The following is an 18,576-nucleotide window of genomic DNA, read 5'->3' on the forward strand; positions in this document are numbered from 1 at the left end:
ACAGGTTAGAGCACAGGAATATTGGAGATGGTATAAAGATGTTTCATGATAATCCCAGGTCAGAATATAGTAATGTTTGGTGTTATTCTGATTGGTTCAGTGCGACTGGTGTAATGGTCTAGTTTTTGTAACAGTCTACCTTTGATAGCATAACCATTCAGGAGCCGAGGGGAAACTGGGCAAAAGCTGTCTCTGTAGAAGCCATGTGTTTTAGCCCCCTGCCTGGTGGGCCTGGCTGTAAATTATAGATGGGTGACTCACTTTTAAGGCCTGGATTTCAGAGATAAGGAGAAGAAACCAAACAGTCTGGGGTGTCTCCTTTCCTTTCATTCACCCAAATCAGGTTTATCCAAAAGGTATATTACCATGAGAGGCAAAAATACATATTTACAGCATAATGCAGTTATCATGAAAACTCCCGACTACAGCATTCATAGATATGATGGGGCGGCCTGTAGCATAGTGGTTAAGGTCAGGAAGGGCTGCCATTTGTGAGGGGCCTGAGAGCTGGGGTTTCTGATCAATGTTGTTTAGACCACCTTGTGGGGAGTTAAGATGTATGAGTGGTCCAAGGCCGGATGGGTCATGGGAAAAGAATGCTCCAGAACATTGGTGACCTCCCCGTGACCCCATACCTGGTCACTTCCAAGGGGGAAGACTCCGGACAATGCCACAGTGCCCTCATCGCACTGCTGCCATTACACCGGTGACTGTTCTCCTAGATTAAATATTCAAAACTGCTATTAAGATAGTAAATAGACCCGGTAACACCTTGAAAACATTGCCCATGTGATCCTTGTATTGTTGCATTAAGTCTTATGGAATGGTAACAGGATTTGCATGTAAAAAGGATAATCAGGAGGGAAGTTTCATGATAACTGCAACATAATAAAACATAAGGGTAATCTGTTTGGTATGGATGTGATCTGATAAAATCAAGGAATCGGATGAGATACATTTCATACCAAATGGAATTTAATGAACTATAGTTTCAGTAACTCAAGGGAAAACCTCCATGTCCTCTCTTGGTAATCATCTCATTTTCCCTACTTAACAACCCCCACCCTGGTGGGGGTCTAAATTCCAGATTTGACCACCCCTCCAGGTTGATTTATGGCACTGCCGCCTGGTTCCAAACGTATGATTTGGCATAAAAGCAAGGGAGACAGACCAATCTGGGAAGATCGTATTCGACTTCCCACACAACATGTCTTGTGTATGTCTGTATGTATGTATGTGTAGCAGAGGAAGATCGTATTCGACTTTCCACACGGCATATTCTATACTCTGTGTTTGTGTGTAGTCCAAGCAGGCTAGGTATGATTATTTACTCCATCTCAATTCTTAATTTGTGTATTTTATCCTTGATTGTGATATTCTAAAGCTAATAACCGACCTGTCTGCGAATAAACTATTTTGTTTGTAACTTGCGTGATCTCCATGACTCTAATTCTTCTTGTACCTTTTCAGCCTAAATTACAACTGAATACTCAGGGGGAAATGGTGGCCAAAGACCGACCGATCGGTGGTGCGGTACACCTGTGGTAGTCCTAAACTGTGAGGCCGTCAATTTCTGTCCGTTAAAGGGTCGGGGGACGCACGGCTCTTGTAATCTGGTGCGAAGGGAACCCATGGGCGTTACGGCGCTGGTTCCTGCCAAATTAGCTCTAAGGAGCCCAGTTAATGCTACGCCGACCTGGGCTCGCAACTATCATGGCAGGTTTGCATGTATTGTGTTGACTGGACCCTCAGCCTCTGAGTTCTCCACCGAACTGAGATTTCAGCAGTAATGCTAATCCTGGGAGCATCTATTGAATAATGGTGGCGCAGGTACGAGTCGAGTGTAATCACTCCCGAGGTCCGCGTAAATTACAAACCCAAATTTCTAAATTATATTTTAAATGGAGTCAGATAAACGAGTAAAACTATAATAACCACTAAGCGTACAATACGGCCCCGTTTGAGAACGGAGAATATTAAGAATTGTACTGATCCGTTTCTGGCCAGCTGTAAGCGGGATATGGGTGTAAGCCAGTAATAAGTAACATTTGGTCTCATGCGCTGGTCAGCTTGCTGACTTCCCTCTCCTGGAGCATACATTGTTAGCCCCCACCGTTGGCACACATGCCTGTGGGGGAGAGCTAGAGAAGGATTTTCTCACATTCCAGAACAGGAATATTGGAGATGGTATAAAGATGTTTCATGATAATCCCAGGTCAGAATATAGTGATGTTTGGTGTTATTCTGATTGGTTCAGTGCGACTGGTGTAATGGTCTAGTTTTTGTAACAGTCTACCTTTGATATCACAACCATTCAGGAGCCGAGGGGAAACTGGACAAAAGCTGTCTCTGTAGAAGCCAGGTGTTTTAGCCCCCTGCCGGGTGGGCCTGGCTGTAAATTATAGATGGGTGACTCACTCAGGCCTGGATTTCGGAGATAAGGAGAAGAAACCAAACAGTCTGGGATGTCTCCTTTCCTTTCATTCACCCAAATCAGGTTTATCCAAAAGGTATATTACCATGAGAGGCACAAAGACATATTTACAGCATAATGCAGTTATCATGAAAACTCCCAACTACAGCATTCATAGATATGATGGGGCGGCCTGTAGCATAGTGGTTAAGGTCAGGAAGGGCTGCCATCTGTGAAGAGCCTGTGAGCTGGGGGTTGACTCGGCCATTTGTGAGGTGGGGGTTCTGGTGTGTGTCAAAAGGGACAAAGGACAATACTTTTTGTAGTACCTTTTGAGGAGTTCCAGACCAGTGACGCCAAGATGATAAAGGAGAGATATATGGTGGGTGGATGAGCGGTTCCCGGGCAATTAGGCCATGTGGGCCATTAAAACTCCCGGGAAAGGAATGTGCCTAACATCTTATGGCCCCACACCTGGTCACTTCCAGGGGGAAAGACTCCGGGCAGTACCACAGTGCCCTCCTTTGGGCACTGCTGTCATTACCCCAGGGACTACTCTCTTGGATGAAAACCTCAAAACTGTTGTTTAGATGGTCAATAGACCCGGTACAATATTGTAAACATTGCCCATGTGATCCTTGTTGTATTGCAATATGCCCATTGTAGTAATAACATGAATTACATGTAAAATGGATACAGAGGAGGGAGGTTTCATGATAACTGCACCATAACAAAACATTAGGATAATCTGTTTGGTATGGATGTGATCCAGTAAAGTCAAGGAATCAGATGAGATACATTTCATACCAAATGGATTTTAATAAACCATAGTTTCAATAACTCAAGGGAAAACCTACACGTCCTCTCCTGGTAATCATCTCATTTTCCCTACTCAACAACCCCCAACGGTGGGGGTCTAAATTCCAGATTTGACCACCCCTCCAGGTTGATTTATGGCACTGCCGCCTGGTTTCAAACGTATGATTTGGCATAAAAGCAAGGGAGACAGACCAATCGGGGAAGATCGTATTCGACTTCCCACACAACATGTCTTATGTAGGTATGCGTGTATGTAAGTATCGGGAAGATCGTATTCGACTTCCCACACAACATGTCTTGGGTATGTATGTATGTATGTGTAGCAGTGGAAGATCGCACTCGATTTCCCACACTGTGCATACTTTGTATATGTGTGTAGCGAAAGCAGGCTGGGTAAGATTTCACTCTATTCTTTTTATCTTTAATTTGTCTATTTGACTGAAATTGACTGTTTTATTCTACGCTAACTGCCTACCCGTCTGGAAATAAATTATTTTGTTTGTAACTTGCGTGATCTCCATGACTCTAATTCATCTTGTACCTTTTCAGCCTAAATTACAACTGAATATTGAGGGGGACAATGGGGACCAAGGACTGACCGATCGGCAGTCCCGTGGTACAGGTGATAGTTCTAAGCTGTGAGGCCAGCAAGTTTCTGCCACCGTAAAGGGTCGGCTATGCAAGGCTCTTGTGGTTTGATGTGAAGGGAACCCATGGGCGTTAATGCGCCGGTTCCTGTCGAACTATCTCTAAGGAGCCCAGTTAATGCTACGCCGACCTGGGCTCACAACTATCATGACTGTGTTGCATGTATTGTGTTGACTGGACCCTCAGCCTCTGAGTTCTACACCGAACTGAGAGCTTGGTACCCCTGTGATAGTTCTAAGCTGTGAGGCCAGCAAGTTTCGGCCAACGTAAAGGGTCGGTTAGGCATGGCTCTTGTGATTGGACGCGAAGGGAACCCATGGGCGTTAATGCGCCGGTTCCTGTCGAATTAGCTCTAAGGAGCCCAGTTAATGCTGCGCCGACCTGGGCTCGCAACTATCATGACAGTGTTGCATGTATTGTGTTGACTGGACCCTCAGCCTCTGAGTTCTACACCGAACTGAGATATTCAGCAATAATGTTAAATCGCGAGAACATATATTGAGTAATAGTGGCGCAGGTACGAGTCGAGTGTAATCACTCCCGAGGTTCGCGTAAATTCCAAACCCAAATTTCTAAATTGTATACCTTAAAATGGAGTCAGATGAACGAGTGGAATGAGAGTAACCACTAAGCTTTCAAAACGGCCCCGTTTACGAACGGAGAATATTAGGAATATTACTGATCTGTTTCAGGCCAGTTGTAAGCGGGATATGGGGCAGGTCAATCCATATCCGACCCGTGGCAACAGACCCAGTATATTCCTAAACATAATTGTGCTCTGTTCGTGTGCGGAGTTTGATAATTAAAATCTTTCATTCAACCGCCAGGAAAGAACACGTCGTCCCTTCACCTCCAGCTATTCCCTCATTGGTCTAGCTGTGCAGGTTCTACATGGGGCAGGTCAATCCATATCCGACCCATGGCAACGGACCCAGTATATTCTTTAACATAATTGTGCTCTGTTCTTGTACGGAGGATAATAATTAACCCTACTAATGTTCTCCCAGCAACGCCAGAAGGACAAGCACGCAAAATCCCCTTCGGCCCCCGCTAAATTCCGTCATTAGGTTAGCGTGGGGTTTTACACCTCTCTCTGTTCCCGAGTTCTGCCCTTGTGTTCCCTACCCCCGGTTCTAGCTTCCCTGTACATGTGCCCAGATATATTCTGTCAGTTCTGCTTTTGGATTTCTGCCTGGTTTTTTGGACTCTGTTTTTGTTTTTTGTTTTGGTACCTTTGCCTGTCTGTCTTTTTGGTTTTGAACTCTGCCCGACTACGCTCTGCCTGCCCTCCATGTATCTGTCTGCTTGGATCTCGACCACTGCCTGTTTTTGGACTACCTTTTGGATCTGCGCCTTTATCATTAAAGCCTGCCTTTTTTCACCTCCTCCCTGAGTCTACATTTGAATCCTCAGTCCCGATAACTGACAGGGAACTGCAACAGTGTGCAGTATTTTACAGCAAAAAGAGCATACTATTTATTTATATTCATAATATAACACAAAACAGAGCTACAGTATGCATATTATTACAGGAAACAGAGCTACAGTATACAGTACAACCTATTACATACAAGAAACAGAGCTACAGAATATATCGTATGGAAAACAAACAAACACTTGAAGTTTTTAATTATTTTTAAGATGGAATAGACTTCAGATTAGCAGCAAAGTTAATATGCTAGTAAACAAGTGCATACCATAGTGAAATACAGATGAAATAAATAATGCATTCATTTTCCATCACAGCAGAACATAACAGTTGAAGCAACACTGATACTTCCATTTGCTGTTAAAAAAAGTGCTATTGTTATTCTATGCTGTGTGCTATTGTGAAGCACAAAGTGTCCAGTAAGGTGAATTCATTTTTTTTTTACATAAGTAGTATCTTGTATTAAGATACTTGTGGATTCACCCTACTGGACACTAAGAAAAATCGGCACTTTGTTTTGCATAGAATTCTGGCATTTAGAGTGTGATAACGAACTTTTGTGTCTACCAGTCACCAGTCACCAGTCACAAGGTAAAATGAAGGATTTATGTATACTACATAATAATATATGCAAATAATCCCTCTTTCCTCTTATAACCTTTTTCATCACTATCAAAATCATTTCTAAATAAGTTATTGAAACCTTGTGAATGAGAAGATGGGTCAATTGGTAATTTAATTATTAAAATGATTACTTATAGATTAAATACTTTAACTTTGGTAGTATGATTCCCTGAACTCTATTCCAGAAACACTTTTGATACAAAGAGGCGTGTCTCTTCTTCTACTATGTAGATGCACTAGCGCTGTCTGTGTATGTGTCTCTGAGCTAACCAAGTTCATTTATATATGACTATTACTAGAGTATGCGTCAGTGTTAGCCAAGTTCCTAGAACAGTTAGTCAAGTGTTAGAGAAACTGAAGAAGGTGCTCTGTCCAAAGAACTTATTTTGGTAAGTTCATGGTTGCTTTCTGAGAGTGAATCTGGGTTCGAGAATTAGCTGGGTTCAGTTGATTCGGGACAAAAGACCATCTCTATTTGTACTGTTTTTCAAACTTTTTTTTCAATATACGCTGTTCACTTGATATTGTAATATACTAATTCAGTATTTGGTTGTAGTTTATTTTTTATTGGGTTAAAATGAAATTGAGAAATGAGTGAAATATACATGCCTCTCTCTCAGTGATCTGTGCAGTTCTGAGGAAACAGGCAAACGTGTAACTGCCAAAGCTCCATCAAGCCAATTCTCAACTTCACGCTTCATACTTAAAGGTGACTGTCATGTCTCTCATATAACTGCACTGGTTATTATTCCTTATTTCAAATGTTCATGGGTGCATATTTCTTCTGGTTAATTAATAATGGGTCTTCATTGTTTTATTCATGTAATTATTTTGTGTGGACAGTTTTGTCATGAAGATTGTTTGGCAAGTTGTAAGCAACACTAGTGCTAGCTGCAACAGACACTGCAGGTGCTGGTCAGGCAAATGTCCATCAACTTCAACTTAAAGTCAGAACACAAAATTGGTTGTTACTAGCTTGCCACCAGGTCACTTTGGATGAGCAGGCAAGCTAACTCCAACAAATGATTTTCATGCTGGAAATGGATGGTTCAGATGGTGGTTCAAGAGTACAGATGACTATAAGCGCACAAAACACAACTGACTTTAGAGTTGCTAATTACGTCTCAGTTATGCTGTAATGATGCAGACAGATCTCTCCCTCTGGTTGTGTGTGTGTGTATGTGTGTATGTGTGTGTGTGTGAGTGAGTGTGTGTGTGTGTGTGTGTGTGTGTGATACATTCATGTTTTATGGGAAAGTTATGGGAATGGGATGGCTTGTCTTGTCATAATTTGCTTTTTGTTTGAAGCTCTAAGTTTTTACTTAGTAAGTGTAACCCGGAGGCAAATGCCACTCCGCCACACAGAGCTGACAGCTGTAGGAACTACATCAATAAGGCAATTAGCACAGGTGTGTTTGCCCCATGGCAGAAGCATGTATTCATCTAATTTGGCCAACTCAGTATGGACAAGGGAAGGCCTTAGTATGAACATGAACATTATCAGGTGCCCCGACCAAACAACCAAGCACAACCCAGGAGTAGGCAGAAAAGATGTCTTTATTAAATGACCAGGTTGGATGAAAGAATAATGTCTCTTTAATCCATCTCATTTTTGCGTATAGTACCTTCAGCATACAGGAGCCTTTTGTTGTCCTGATAATTCATTTCTGTCCTCACCCGTCCAAGAGATCATGAAAGACTTCAAGCCAAGTAACTTGAGTGAACATAACATCAATGTCACAATAGTTTTTCTTTTGTCAACATAATGTAATGTTACTTTCTTAAAAGCAAAATTAATGAAAAAGGAAAAATGTATTTAGATTTAAAATAAAAATGAATGTTGACGCAAAACAATCTGGATAATCTTTTGTTCATTGGTTACTACTGTGTACATGCAGGCAGAAATAATGCACATACTACGTAGACATACACATGTCTGCACAGACGGACGCTTGACCGGTTCAAAAGTGACACCTTTTTAACGCCTCTCTTGTCTCTCTTTAGAGTGGCCCTTGTGAAGGTCTCAGGAAGTGAAGAATCACAAATGTCAAACTGAACAGCTGACCTGGAGACCATGGACTACTTTAATTCAACACGTGTGCCTCCGGGGGGAAATGACGAATGTGACTCACAGCAAGGAATTTTTTGGCATTAAGCATTTGCTGACTGTGATTGACATTGTAACTATAAGCATTGAGCTGCCAGTTCTCTGCTTGGCTGTTTTTGTCCTTTCTCATCAGGTCAAGGCTGGCTATGTCATACCCGTTTATGTCATAAACCTGCTCATTTCAGATTTCATCCAGATCATTAGTAGAATTTTTTATGAATTGTCAGGCAATTTAATGTATACTTCACCCCCTACTGAGGTATATGCTTTATTTCTGTTCATGTTTGGTATATTTGCCAGTATTGGGTTCATGGTGTGTATTGCGCTGGAGAGATACCTCCTGGTCGTGCATCCGTTGTGGTATCGATGTCACCACACTATCAAACACTCCATACTCCTTTCACTGGCTGTCTGGCCATCTGTGGTGCTCTTCTCAATAGGTGTTGCTTTCAGTTTGGCTTTAGACGAAAATATTACATTTGCCTTATTTGCCTCCTTTATAATAATCCCATTGCTACTTCTTCTGTTCTTCCTGGGAGCCATATGCAGAGCCCTCTCTCACTCCATCTCTGTCCCACACAAAGAAAAGAAAAGGATTCTGGGTACACTGGCACTTATCCTGCTCATATATATAGCCCTCTTCTGTCCAACTATATTATGGATGCTTGGTATCACTTTATCTTTCCAGTATTCAGGTATATTTTTAATTCTTTCTTTTACATTTATGTTCCTTAGCCCCCTAGCTGACCCCCTACTGTATATTTTGACTAAGAGACGCAAAACTCACAGGAAGAACAGAGATACCCCCACTGTTCTTAGTGAAAATATTACCAGTGTATAGATCATGCTTTTACAACAGGAAATATAAAATAGTGGGAACACCAAACAATATCTGAATATGAAGTGATAAGGAGTCAGCTCTCCCCATTGTCTTCAGAACAGATTCAGTCCCTCTTCAAATGCCGTCATACATGTTCAGAACTGTGTATTTGGATATTGGAGCCTCCCTTTGTTTCAGGGATGAAGGAAGTGAATGTCTGCTTTGCTCCAGAACTTTATATGTAAAGTTTATCATGCTTGGTGATTGTTTGGGCCGGGGTGGAAGATGTTTGACTTCATCCTGGCCTTAATGAAACCACTCTTGAATTTGTGTTTGGGGGGATCGTGAAGGAACAGTGTTCCACAACATTTCACTCCCGGTATTAATGATCAAATTGCATGTGAATGGTATGTCCCAGAAATGTCAGTATGGTATGTAATCATAGGCAAGGGTTGAGTGTTATTCATTTTAAAAAATGATTCATCTAGATCTGGTAATATTTTCAGAATTTAGCTGGGTCTTCATCAGTGTATGACAAAGAATGGCTCAATGGGAAGTATGCAGCATCCAAAATACGACAGGAAACAGCTAAAGTAAGCAGCATATTACATACAGGAAACAGGTACAGGATGCACTGTATTACACACAGGAAACAGCTACAGGGTGCAGTGTATTACATACAGGAAACAGAGCTACAGGGTGCACTGTATTACACACAGGAAACAGCTACAGGGTGCAGTGTATTACATACAGGAAACAGGTACAGGGTGCAGTGTATTACATACAGGAAACAGGTACAGGATGTAGTGTATTACATACAGGAAACAGGTACAGGGGGCAGTGTATTACATACAGGAAACAGGTACAGGATGCAGTGTATTACATACAGGAAACAGGTACAGCATGCAGTGTATTACATACAGGAAACAGGTACAGGATGTAGTGTATTATATACAAGAAACAGGTACAGGATGCAGTGTATTGCATACAAGAAACAGGTACAGGATGCAGTGTATTGCATACAAGAAACAGGTACAGGATGCAGTGTATTACATACAGGAAACAGGTACAGCGTGCAGTGTATTACATACAGGAAACAGGTACAGGATGTAGTGTATTATATACAAGAAACAGGTACAGGATGCAGTGTATTGCATACAAGAAACAGGTACAGGATGCAGTGTATTACATACAGGAAACAGATCTACAGTCAGCAGTGTATTACATACAGGAAATAGGTACAGGATGCAGTGTATTGCATACAGGTACAGGATGCTGTTTATTGCATACAGGAAACAGAAGTACAGTCATGTCCAGAAGTTTTGGGCAGGCATGAAAAAATGTGAAGTAAGAATGCTTTCAAAATTGAAATCATAATTTAATCATTTATTTTCATCACTTAACAAAATGCAAAGTGTGTGAACAGAAGAAAAATCTACATCAAATCAATATTCGGTGTGATCACCCTTTGCCTTCAAAACAGCTTCAATTATTTTTGGTATACTTGCACACACCTGCCTAAAATCTTAGCACAGTACTGTATATTACAGAAGTCTATTGGAAGCAGAGCCTACATTTCCAATATATTACATACAGGAAATTGAACTACAATAAGCAGCATATTACATATAGGGAACTGCTAGGGTGTGCAGTATTTTACAGCAAACAGAGCTATACTATTAATTTATATTCTTAATATTACACAAAACAGAGCTATGGTATGCATATTATTACAGGAAGCAGAGCTGTAGTATTCACTGTATTCCACGAAACAGACCTCTGTGCTATTGTGAAACACTAAGTGTCCAGTAAGGTGAATGAATTTTTTTTACGTAAGTAGTATCTTGTATCAAGATACTTGTGGAAATCATGAATTCACCTTACTGGACACTAAGAAAAATAGGCACTTTGTTTTGCATGGCAGCTAATCGCCGTTGGTGTGTGAGTGTGTGTCTGAATGGGTGAATGAGAGCCATCAATTGTACAGCGCTTTGGATAAAGGCGCCATATGAATGCCAACCATATAATATATGCAAATAATCCCTCTTTCCTCTGGTAACCTTTTGCATCACTATCAACATCATTTCTGAATAAGTTATTGAAACCTTGTCAATGAGAAGACGGGTCAGTTGGTAATTTAATAATTAAAATGATTACTTATAGATCAAATTCTTAAACTTTGATAGTATGATTCCCTGAACTCTGTTCCAGAAACGCTTTTGATACAAAGAGGCGTGTCTCTTCTTCTATTGTGTAGATGCACTAGTGTTATCTGTGTATGTGTCTCTGAGCTAACCAAGTTAATTTATATATGACTATTACTAGAGTATGCATCAGTGTTAGCCAAGTTCCTTGAACAGTTAGTCCAGCGTCAGAGAAACTGAAGAAGGTGCTCTGTCCAAAGAGCTTCTTTTGATAAGTTCATGGTTGCTTTCTGAGAGTGATTCTGGGTTCGAGAATTAGCTGGGTTCAGTTGATTCGGGACAAAAGACCATCTCTATTTGTACTGTTTTTCAAACTTAAAAAAATATATATGCTGCTCACTCGATATTGTAATATACTAATTCAGTATTTGGTTGTAGTTTATTTTTTATTGGGTTAAAATGAAATTGAGAAATGAGTGAAATATTCATGCCTCTCTCTCTCAGTGATCTGTGCAGTTCTGAGGAAACGGGCAAACGTGTAACTGCCAAAGCTCCATCAAGCCAATACTCAGCTTCTCGCGTCATACTTAAAGGGGACTGTCATGTCTCTCATATAACTGATTATTATTATTAATAGATTATTATTCCTTATTTCAAATGTTCATGGGTGCATATTTCTTCCGGTTAATTATTAATGGGAAGCCTTCATTGTTTTCATTGTTTTACTCATGTAATTTTTTTGTGTGGACAGTTTTGTCATGAAGATTGTTTGCCAAGTTGTAAGCAACACTAGTGCTAGCTGCAACAGACACTGCAGGTGCTGGTCAGGCAAATGTCCATCAACTTCAACTTATAGTCAGAACACAAAATAGGTTGTTACTAGCTCGCCACAAGGTCACTTTGGATGAGCAGGCAAGCTAACTCCAACAAATGATTTTCATGCTGGAAATGGATGGTTCAGATGGTGGTTCAAGAGTACAGATAACTATAATAAGTGCACAAAACACAACTGACTTTAGAGTTGCTAATTACGTCTCAGTTATGCTGTAATGATGCAGACAGATCTCTCCCTCCGGTTGTGTGTGACCTTCTCCTGAACCCCCCTTTATTGCTCTCTCCCTCTTTACTCAGTCACTAAATGATGTGTACAGCACTGGATGTTTCATGACAAAGTCAGTTTAGATAATATTCATGTTTGGTATTATTCTGATTGTTTCAGTGCGACTGGTGCAATGGTTTTATTTCTGCAACAGCAAACCCTTGGCATCATAACCAACCAGGAGAAACTGTGTGGAGCTCTGCCCCAGTGAAAGCCATGTGCCTCAACCCCCCTGCGTTTCCTGGGGAGGCCTGGCTCCAAATTACAGATGGGTGACCCATTTTTAGGGTTAACATCAAAGGTTTTTGGATTTAAGGACAGTGAACTAAGCAATCTGGGAGAATGCAATCAGCCTCCTGTGCACGTAATTTCTACGTACAGGGTCTGGGATATGCATAGGAACGCAGCCTAGTCAGAGCAGCAGGCAGACGGTGCATAACGTGTATTCTGTTTCTAACTATTAGACAGTTAGCTAAAGTTAAGTATGTGAGTGGTCTTTGCCAGACAGAAGTTACCACATATTTCTGGCGACGAGGATTCAACGGGAAGCGTGTTTTTGGGCGTTTTTTGCGTGTTTTTGGGGGTGTTTGAGCTGGCTTAGTTGCAGTGTGCTAACAAGCTAGGTGGCTAACAACACAAGTTCATGAACAGCGGAGACGAGGAGGGTCCAACGGGTTAAGATGGCTATGCTTGGGACTATTGGGGAGGAAACGAGGACTGGACAGAGTATGAGGAAAGGTTGGGACACTTTTTCCTTGCTAATGACATTAGGAGGAGCCTAAGAGGCGCTCCATCCTACTGAGTGTGTGTGGGGCAAAAACTTATAAACTGATAAGGAATTTAGCCACACCGAAGAAACCAGGGGAGATGACGTATGATGATCTAGTCAAGCTCGTGGGGAACCACCACAACCCAAAGCCCTCTGTCATAGTCCAAAGGTTCAAGTTCCACAGTTTCTTCAGGAAATCAGGTCAGACTGTAGCTAACTTTGTAGCTGAGCTGCGTCTGAGCTGAGCTGTTTTTGGGGCAGTGCTGGACGATATGCTGCGTGACAGACTGGTTTGCGGCATCAACCATGACGCCATACAGCGCCGCCTGCTGGAGGAAACGCCACCCCTGACGTTCAAGAAAGCCCTGGAAATTTCCCAAGGTATGGAAATGGCTGCTAATAATGCCAAAGACATTCAGAAGGGAAATGGAAGTTCACAGACAGTGGCAGTGCACCAGGTGAGGAGAGACACTGGAAAAGGGTCTGTTAAACAGGACACAAGTGCACGGGCCAAACGAGTTGAATGTTTCCGGTGCGGAGGGCCACATTATGCAAATGACTGTAAATTTAAGGTGGCTGTCTGCCACTCATGCCAAAAGAGGGGACACCTGTCAAAGAAATGTAGGAGTTCAATGGGGAAAGGCAAACCCTAGGAAGGAAGGGCTCAGCAGGCTCAAAGAGCCACACATCACCTAGAGGAAGAGGTTGAGGGGGAGGAAACATGCTCCTACGCTGAAGAGGAGGAAACATGCTCCTACAACATGTTTGGAGTTGAAACAGATGAGGAGCCATCAGAGCCTTACTGTGCCACAGTTGCTGTCGGAGGGCAGGACATAACGTTTGAGATTGACTCAGGGGCGTCAGCATCGGTCATCAGCGAGGAGACCTACAGAGAGACGTGGGGGTCTAACCTACCTCCCATCAGGCCGTCAAAGCTCAAACTCAGGACCTATACAGGACATCCCATTCCTCATGTTGGGGTCCTATATGTGGACATTTTGTATGAGGGCCAGATAGCCCGCGCCGGGCTGGTGGTAGCCAAGGGGAGCGGGCCCAGTTTGTTGGGTCGTGATTGGCTGCGTAAGCTCAAACTAGACTGGCATGTGATTAAGTATGCTGGCAGGAGAGACTCAACGGAGGACATTCTAGAGAGATACAAGGATGTTTTCAAGGAGGAGCTGGGTACCCTAGAGGGGGTGACAGTAAAACTGCATGTCAACCCAGAGGCCTCCCCATGGTTTTTCAAGCCCCGCCCAGTCCCCTATGCCATGAAGAGTAAGGTGGAGGAGGAGCTGGAGCGGTTGCAGAGGCTGGGCATTATAGAACCAGTCAAGTTCTCAAAGTGGGCGGTGCCCATTGTTCCTGTGCTGAAAGAAGACAAGACGGTACGGATATATGGGGACTATAAGCTCACTGTGAACCGGGTCTCAAAGCTGGAGGAGTACCCATTACCACGGGTCGATGACCTATTTGCATCACTGGCAGGGGGTAAGCGGTTCACCAAGCTGGATATGAGCCACGCTTACCAGCAGCTGTTACTTGATGAGGAGTCAAAGGAGTATGTCACGGTCAATACTCACAAGGGCTTGTTCAAATACAACCGGCTGGTGTTTGGAGTGGCGTCCAGCCCCGCCATCTTCCAGAGGACGATGGACACATTGCTGCAGGGGATTCCGCATGTGGCGGTGTATTTAGATGATATTCTGATCACCGGGGCCACAGAGGAGGAACATCTGGCTAACCTAGAGCAGGTGCTGAAAAGGTTAGCTGACGCCGGGCTGAGGCTGAAGAGGGGAAAATGTGTGTTCCTGTCCCCGAGTGTGACCTACTTGGGACACAAGATCACAGCGGAGGGGCTCTTGCCACTGGAGGACAAGGTGAGGGCTATTAAAGAGGCCCCAAGCCCCAAGAGTGTCCATGAGCTCCAATCTTTCCTGGGCCTGGTTAATTATTATGGGAAGTTTCTCCCTGATCTCTCAAGTGTATTGGCCCCACTCTACAAGCTGCTGCACAAGGACACTAGGTGGCAGTGGGAGGTGGAGCAGGAGGATGCTTTCAAGCAAGTAAAAGAGCTCCTCAATTCAGAGAAGTTACTTGTGCACTATGACCCAGACAGAGAAATTGTTCTTTCGTGTGATGCGTCGCCCTATGGAGTGGGGGTGGTGCTTTCACATATAATGGAGGACGGTGCAGAGAAGCCTATTGGCTTTGCTTCATGGACCTTGTCAGCGGCAGAGAAAGGTTATTCGCAGTTGGATAAGGAGGGTCTGGCCATCGTTTTTGCTGTGAAGCGTTTTCGCCAGTATCTATATGGGCGGGCGTTCACGATTGTCACAGACCATAAACCTTTGATGAGTCTGTTCAGTGAGACTCGATGCATCCCACCGCTCACCTCAGCCAGGATACAACGTTGGGCTCTCACACTGTCTGCATACATCTACACTATAGTGTACAGAGCGGGTAAGGATAATGGCAACGCTGATGCGCTGAGTAGGCTGCCCTTACCTGACACGCCGCTGATGACACCCGTGCCGCCAGAGACTGTGTTCACATTGGAGATGCTGACTCAGACGCCGGTGACAGCGGCCCAGATCAAGCGTTGGACTGAGAGGGACCCTGTCCTGTCCCAAGTGAAGACATTCCTGCTGCAGGGTTGGCCCAGTGTTGTGGAATAAGAGGAACTGAGGCCTTATGCAAAACGTAAAACAGAGCTGAGTCTGCAGGATGGCTGCATTTTCTGGGGTACGAGGGTCGTCGTACCGCCTCCAGGCCGTTCGCAGATTGTGGAGGAGATACATGAGACACATCCAGATGTGTCGCGGATGAAAGGACTGGCCAGGTCGTACGTCTGGTGGCCAAAAATGGACCAGGACCTGGAAGAAAAGGTGAAGGCATGCACACAGTGTCAGACCAATCAGCACTCACCAGCGCCAGCACCTTTGCACCCATGGGAGTGGCCTGACCGCCCATGGTCTAGGCTACATGTAGACTTTGCTGGCCCGTTCATGGGGCAGATGTTTATGATAATGGTGGATGCACACTCCAAATGGATCGAGGCCCACATCATGAGCAATATCACAGCCCCCGTGACCATTGACAAACTCAGGCAGGTGTTTGCCATCCATGGAATACCGGACTCGCTGGTGACTGACAACGGCCCGGCATTCACTAGTGAGCTGTTCAGTGAGTTCATGCAAGAGAATGGAATTAATGACACCAGAACCGCTCCTTTTCACCAGCTTCCAATGGGTTGGCAGAGTGGGCGGTTCAGACAGTTAAGGAGGGCCTGAAGTGCATGACAGGGGACTCACTTAGTAGTCGGCTTTCACGGTTCCTGTTTAAATACCGCCTCACGCCACAGTCTACAACAGGACACACACCAGCGGAGATGCTGCTTGGGCGTCGCCCCAAGTCAAGATTGGACCTGCTGCGTCCAAACATCAAGGCAAAGGTGGAGAGAAAACAGGAGAAGCAAAAAGAGAGACATGATCAGCACGCACGAGAGAGACAGCTTCAGCCTGATGACCGCGTATATGTGAGGAACTTCAACAACAACAGCGTGAAGTGGCTACCGGGAGTCATTCGTAAGCAGAGTGGCCCAGTCTCTTTCGTTGTGGAGCTACAGGATGGACAGTGACAGAGATTGCCGTGCGGTGTCCAGTGGTGGAGCAGCCTACAGTGGAAACATGTTCTCCTGGGGTTAGGCCAGAGGGAGTATCTCAGGAAGAGGTATCGGTGTCTTCAGGGACTGATGGACCTTCACCCACTGCTACACTGACTCCGTCCATGCCCCCAGCACCAGATCGACCCAAAACACCTTCACCGATGGTGCCTGCTGGGTCACCAGTGGTGTTGCGAAGATCGCAGCGCACTCATAAACCACCAGCTAAGTTGAATGTGTGATGGACACTAGACTTGAATGGTTACTTGCCATATTTGCCAAATGTTGTGTGTGAACTTGTTTTTGTTTACATTGAAGGTTAAGTTGTTTATGGCTAATGTTTAATAACTGGCACTAATGGGTTATTCAGTCTAAGACGATTGTGATTGTTAGGTTTACGGGAATGTTGGAATTTAAAGGGGGAGGAGTGTTATAATGTCAGCTTTCTATAAGGGGATTGTTTATGCTATGCAATAGCGCCCTCTAGTGGGTTTGGAGTTAATAATGGATTGCCTAGGGCATTCTGGGATATGCATAGGAACGCAGCCTAGTCAGAGCAGCAGGCAGACGGTGCATAACGTGTATTCTGTTTCTAACTATTAAACAGTTAACTAAAGTTAAGTATGTGAGTGGTCTTTGCCAGACAGAAGTTACCACACAGGGTGTCTGTAGCCAGACTCCGGTATGTAGCTTTTATTACCAGGTATGACTTTTAAGACTCCGTAATTTGGTTTCCGTTGTAATGTTTTTTGATTTGGAACTAGTATGTAATTACGTGTATGTAACCTGCCTGGTAAAATAAAATTGTTAAAACTTGATCTGTTTGGTTTTCCTTACTGACACTTAATGTTACACAGGGAATGCGTGGTGTGGTGGCCCGATCAGGAATCGGTACACCACTGGAGTGGAACGGCCCGTGCGCCGGCGCCAAGCACTGGGAAAGGTCTTTAATCACGTGTATTTCCCCTGTTCGTATCTAGCAGAGCCGCACCGAGGAGAGAGAGCCGGCGGGGAGAATCAGCACCATGGCCAGCGACACGGAGAAAAGACGCGTGAGGAATGCGAGCTAAGAATGAATTAACATTTCTAATTGGACAGGCGCAGCCGGACTGACTCCAAGGAGGAACGAGAGGCCGTACAAAAGACGGGGCGCAACCACAGAGCGGGGCTGAGTACGGAGGGAGACGGAGGCAAAGCCCAGTGAGTTGAAAAAAACAGCAATTAGAAACAAGCAACGACACCACGGTGGAACCGCGGGTCTTCGGAGGCCCTACCGAAAGGCGAAGGCGGAACGGACCACCCACAGTCACCGACGGACCGGTGTACCTAATTTTTTGGCCGGTTATTTTTTTTTCCCGTTTTTTGAGAAAACTGTTTGTTGGAACTTTGTGAAAGTGCCCTGAAGGCACGTGGGAAATAATTAAAACCTTATTTTTTGATCTACTCTTGCTCTCTCTGTCTCTCTCTCCCCACGGGGCGCCACAGTGGTTTATCCCCTCGAACTGGTCTAGGGAGGATGATTATTTCCACTTACTGTGTCACGGCGTATAGCACCCGTAGACCTATGTTGGTAAATCCCTCGCCTCCGCATGGTAGTTCATTCATGTCGAGCACAGCCGTACCTATGTTAGTCTGCTTGGGTCCCTAGGCTGTGTAGGGAAAAATTCACAGAACGAAAGATTTCCCTCCTAAAAGCATGATAACCAATCACAAATCAAAATCAGACTCCACCTTAGTGAGCAGGCTGGTTCCTCCAAAACTCTCGACGATGTGTGCTAAAAGTTTATCAATATATCTGTATTAAAGTATGATATGTACCCTGTATAGTTTCAAACTGATTAACTGCTAAATTGTGCTAGGATTACACAGTGAGCCCAGCCAGCTGGCAGGGGGGGGGGGGGGCCCGTCTTGAACTGTGTAGACTAAACTGTCAAGGACACGGGCAGAGCAAGATATGACTGTACAGCTGATTTCTCCGGGACTCTCGATGTTTTATGCCAGGAGTGTATCTATTTGACCTAGAACATTAATTATAGCTGAGCT

At 44.1% G+C, this 18,576-nt stretch overlaps 1 pseudogene; it reads left to right on the forward strand.

Annotated features, from left to right (window-relative positions):
* Positions 1-7,624: 7,624 nt before the first annotated feature.
* On the forward strand, positions 7,625-16,509 carry LOC133118589 (uncharacterized protein K02A2.6-like; annotated as a pseudogene).
* The last annotated feature ends 2,067 nt before the right edge of the window (positions 16,510-18,576 follow it).

The sequence above is a fragment of the Conger conger genome, chromosome 18, assembly GCF_963514075.1.
Source record: "Conger conger chromosome 18, fConCon1.1, whole genome shotgun sequence".
NCBI classification, from domain to species: Eukaryota; Metazoa; Chordata; class Actinopteri; order Anguilliformes; family Congridae; genus Conger; species Conger conger.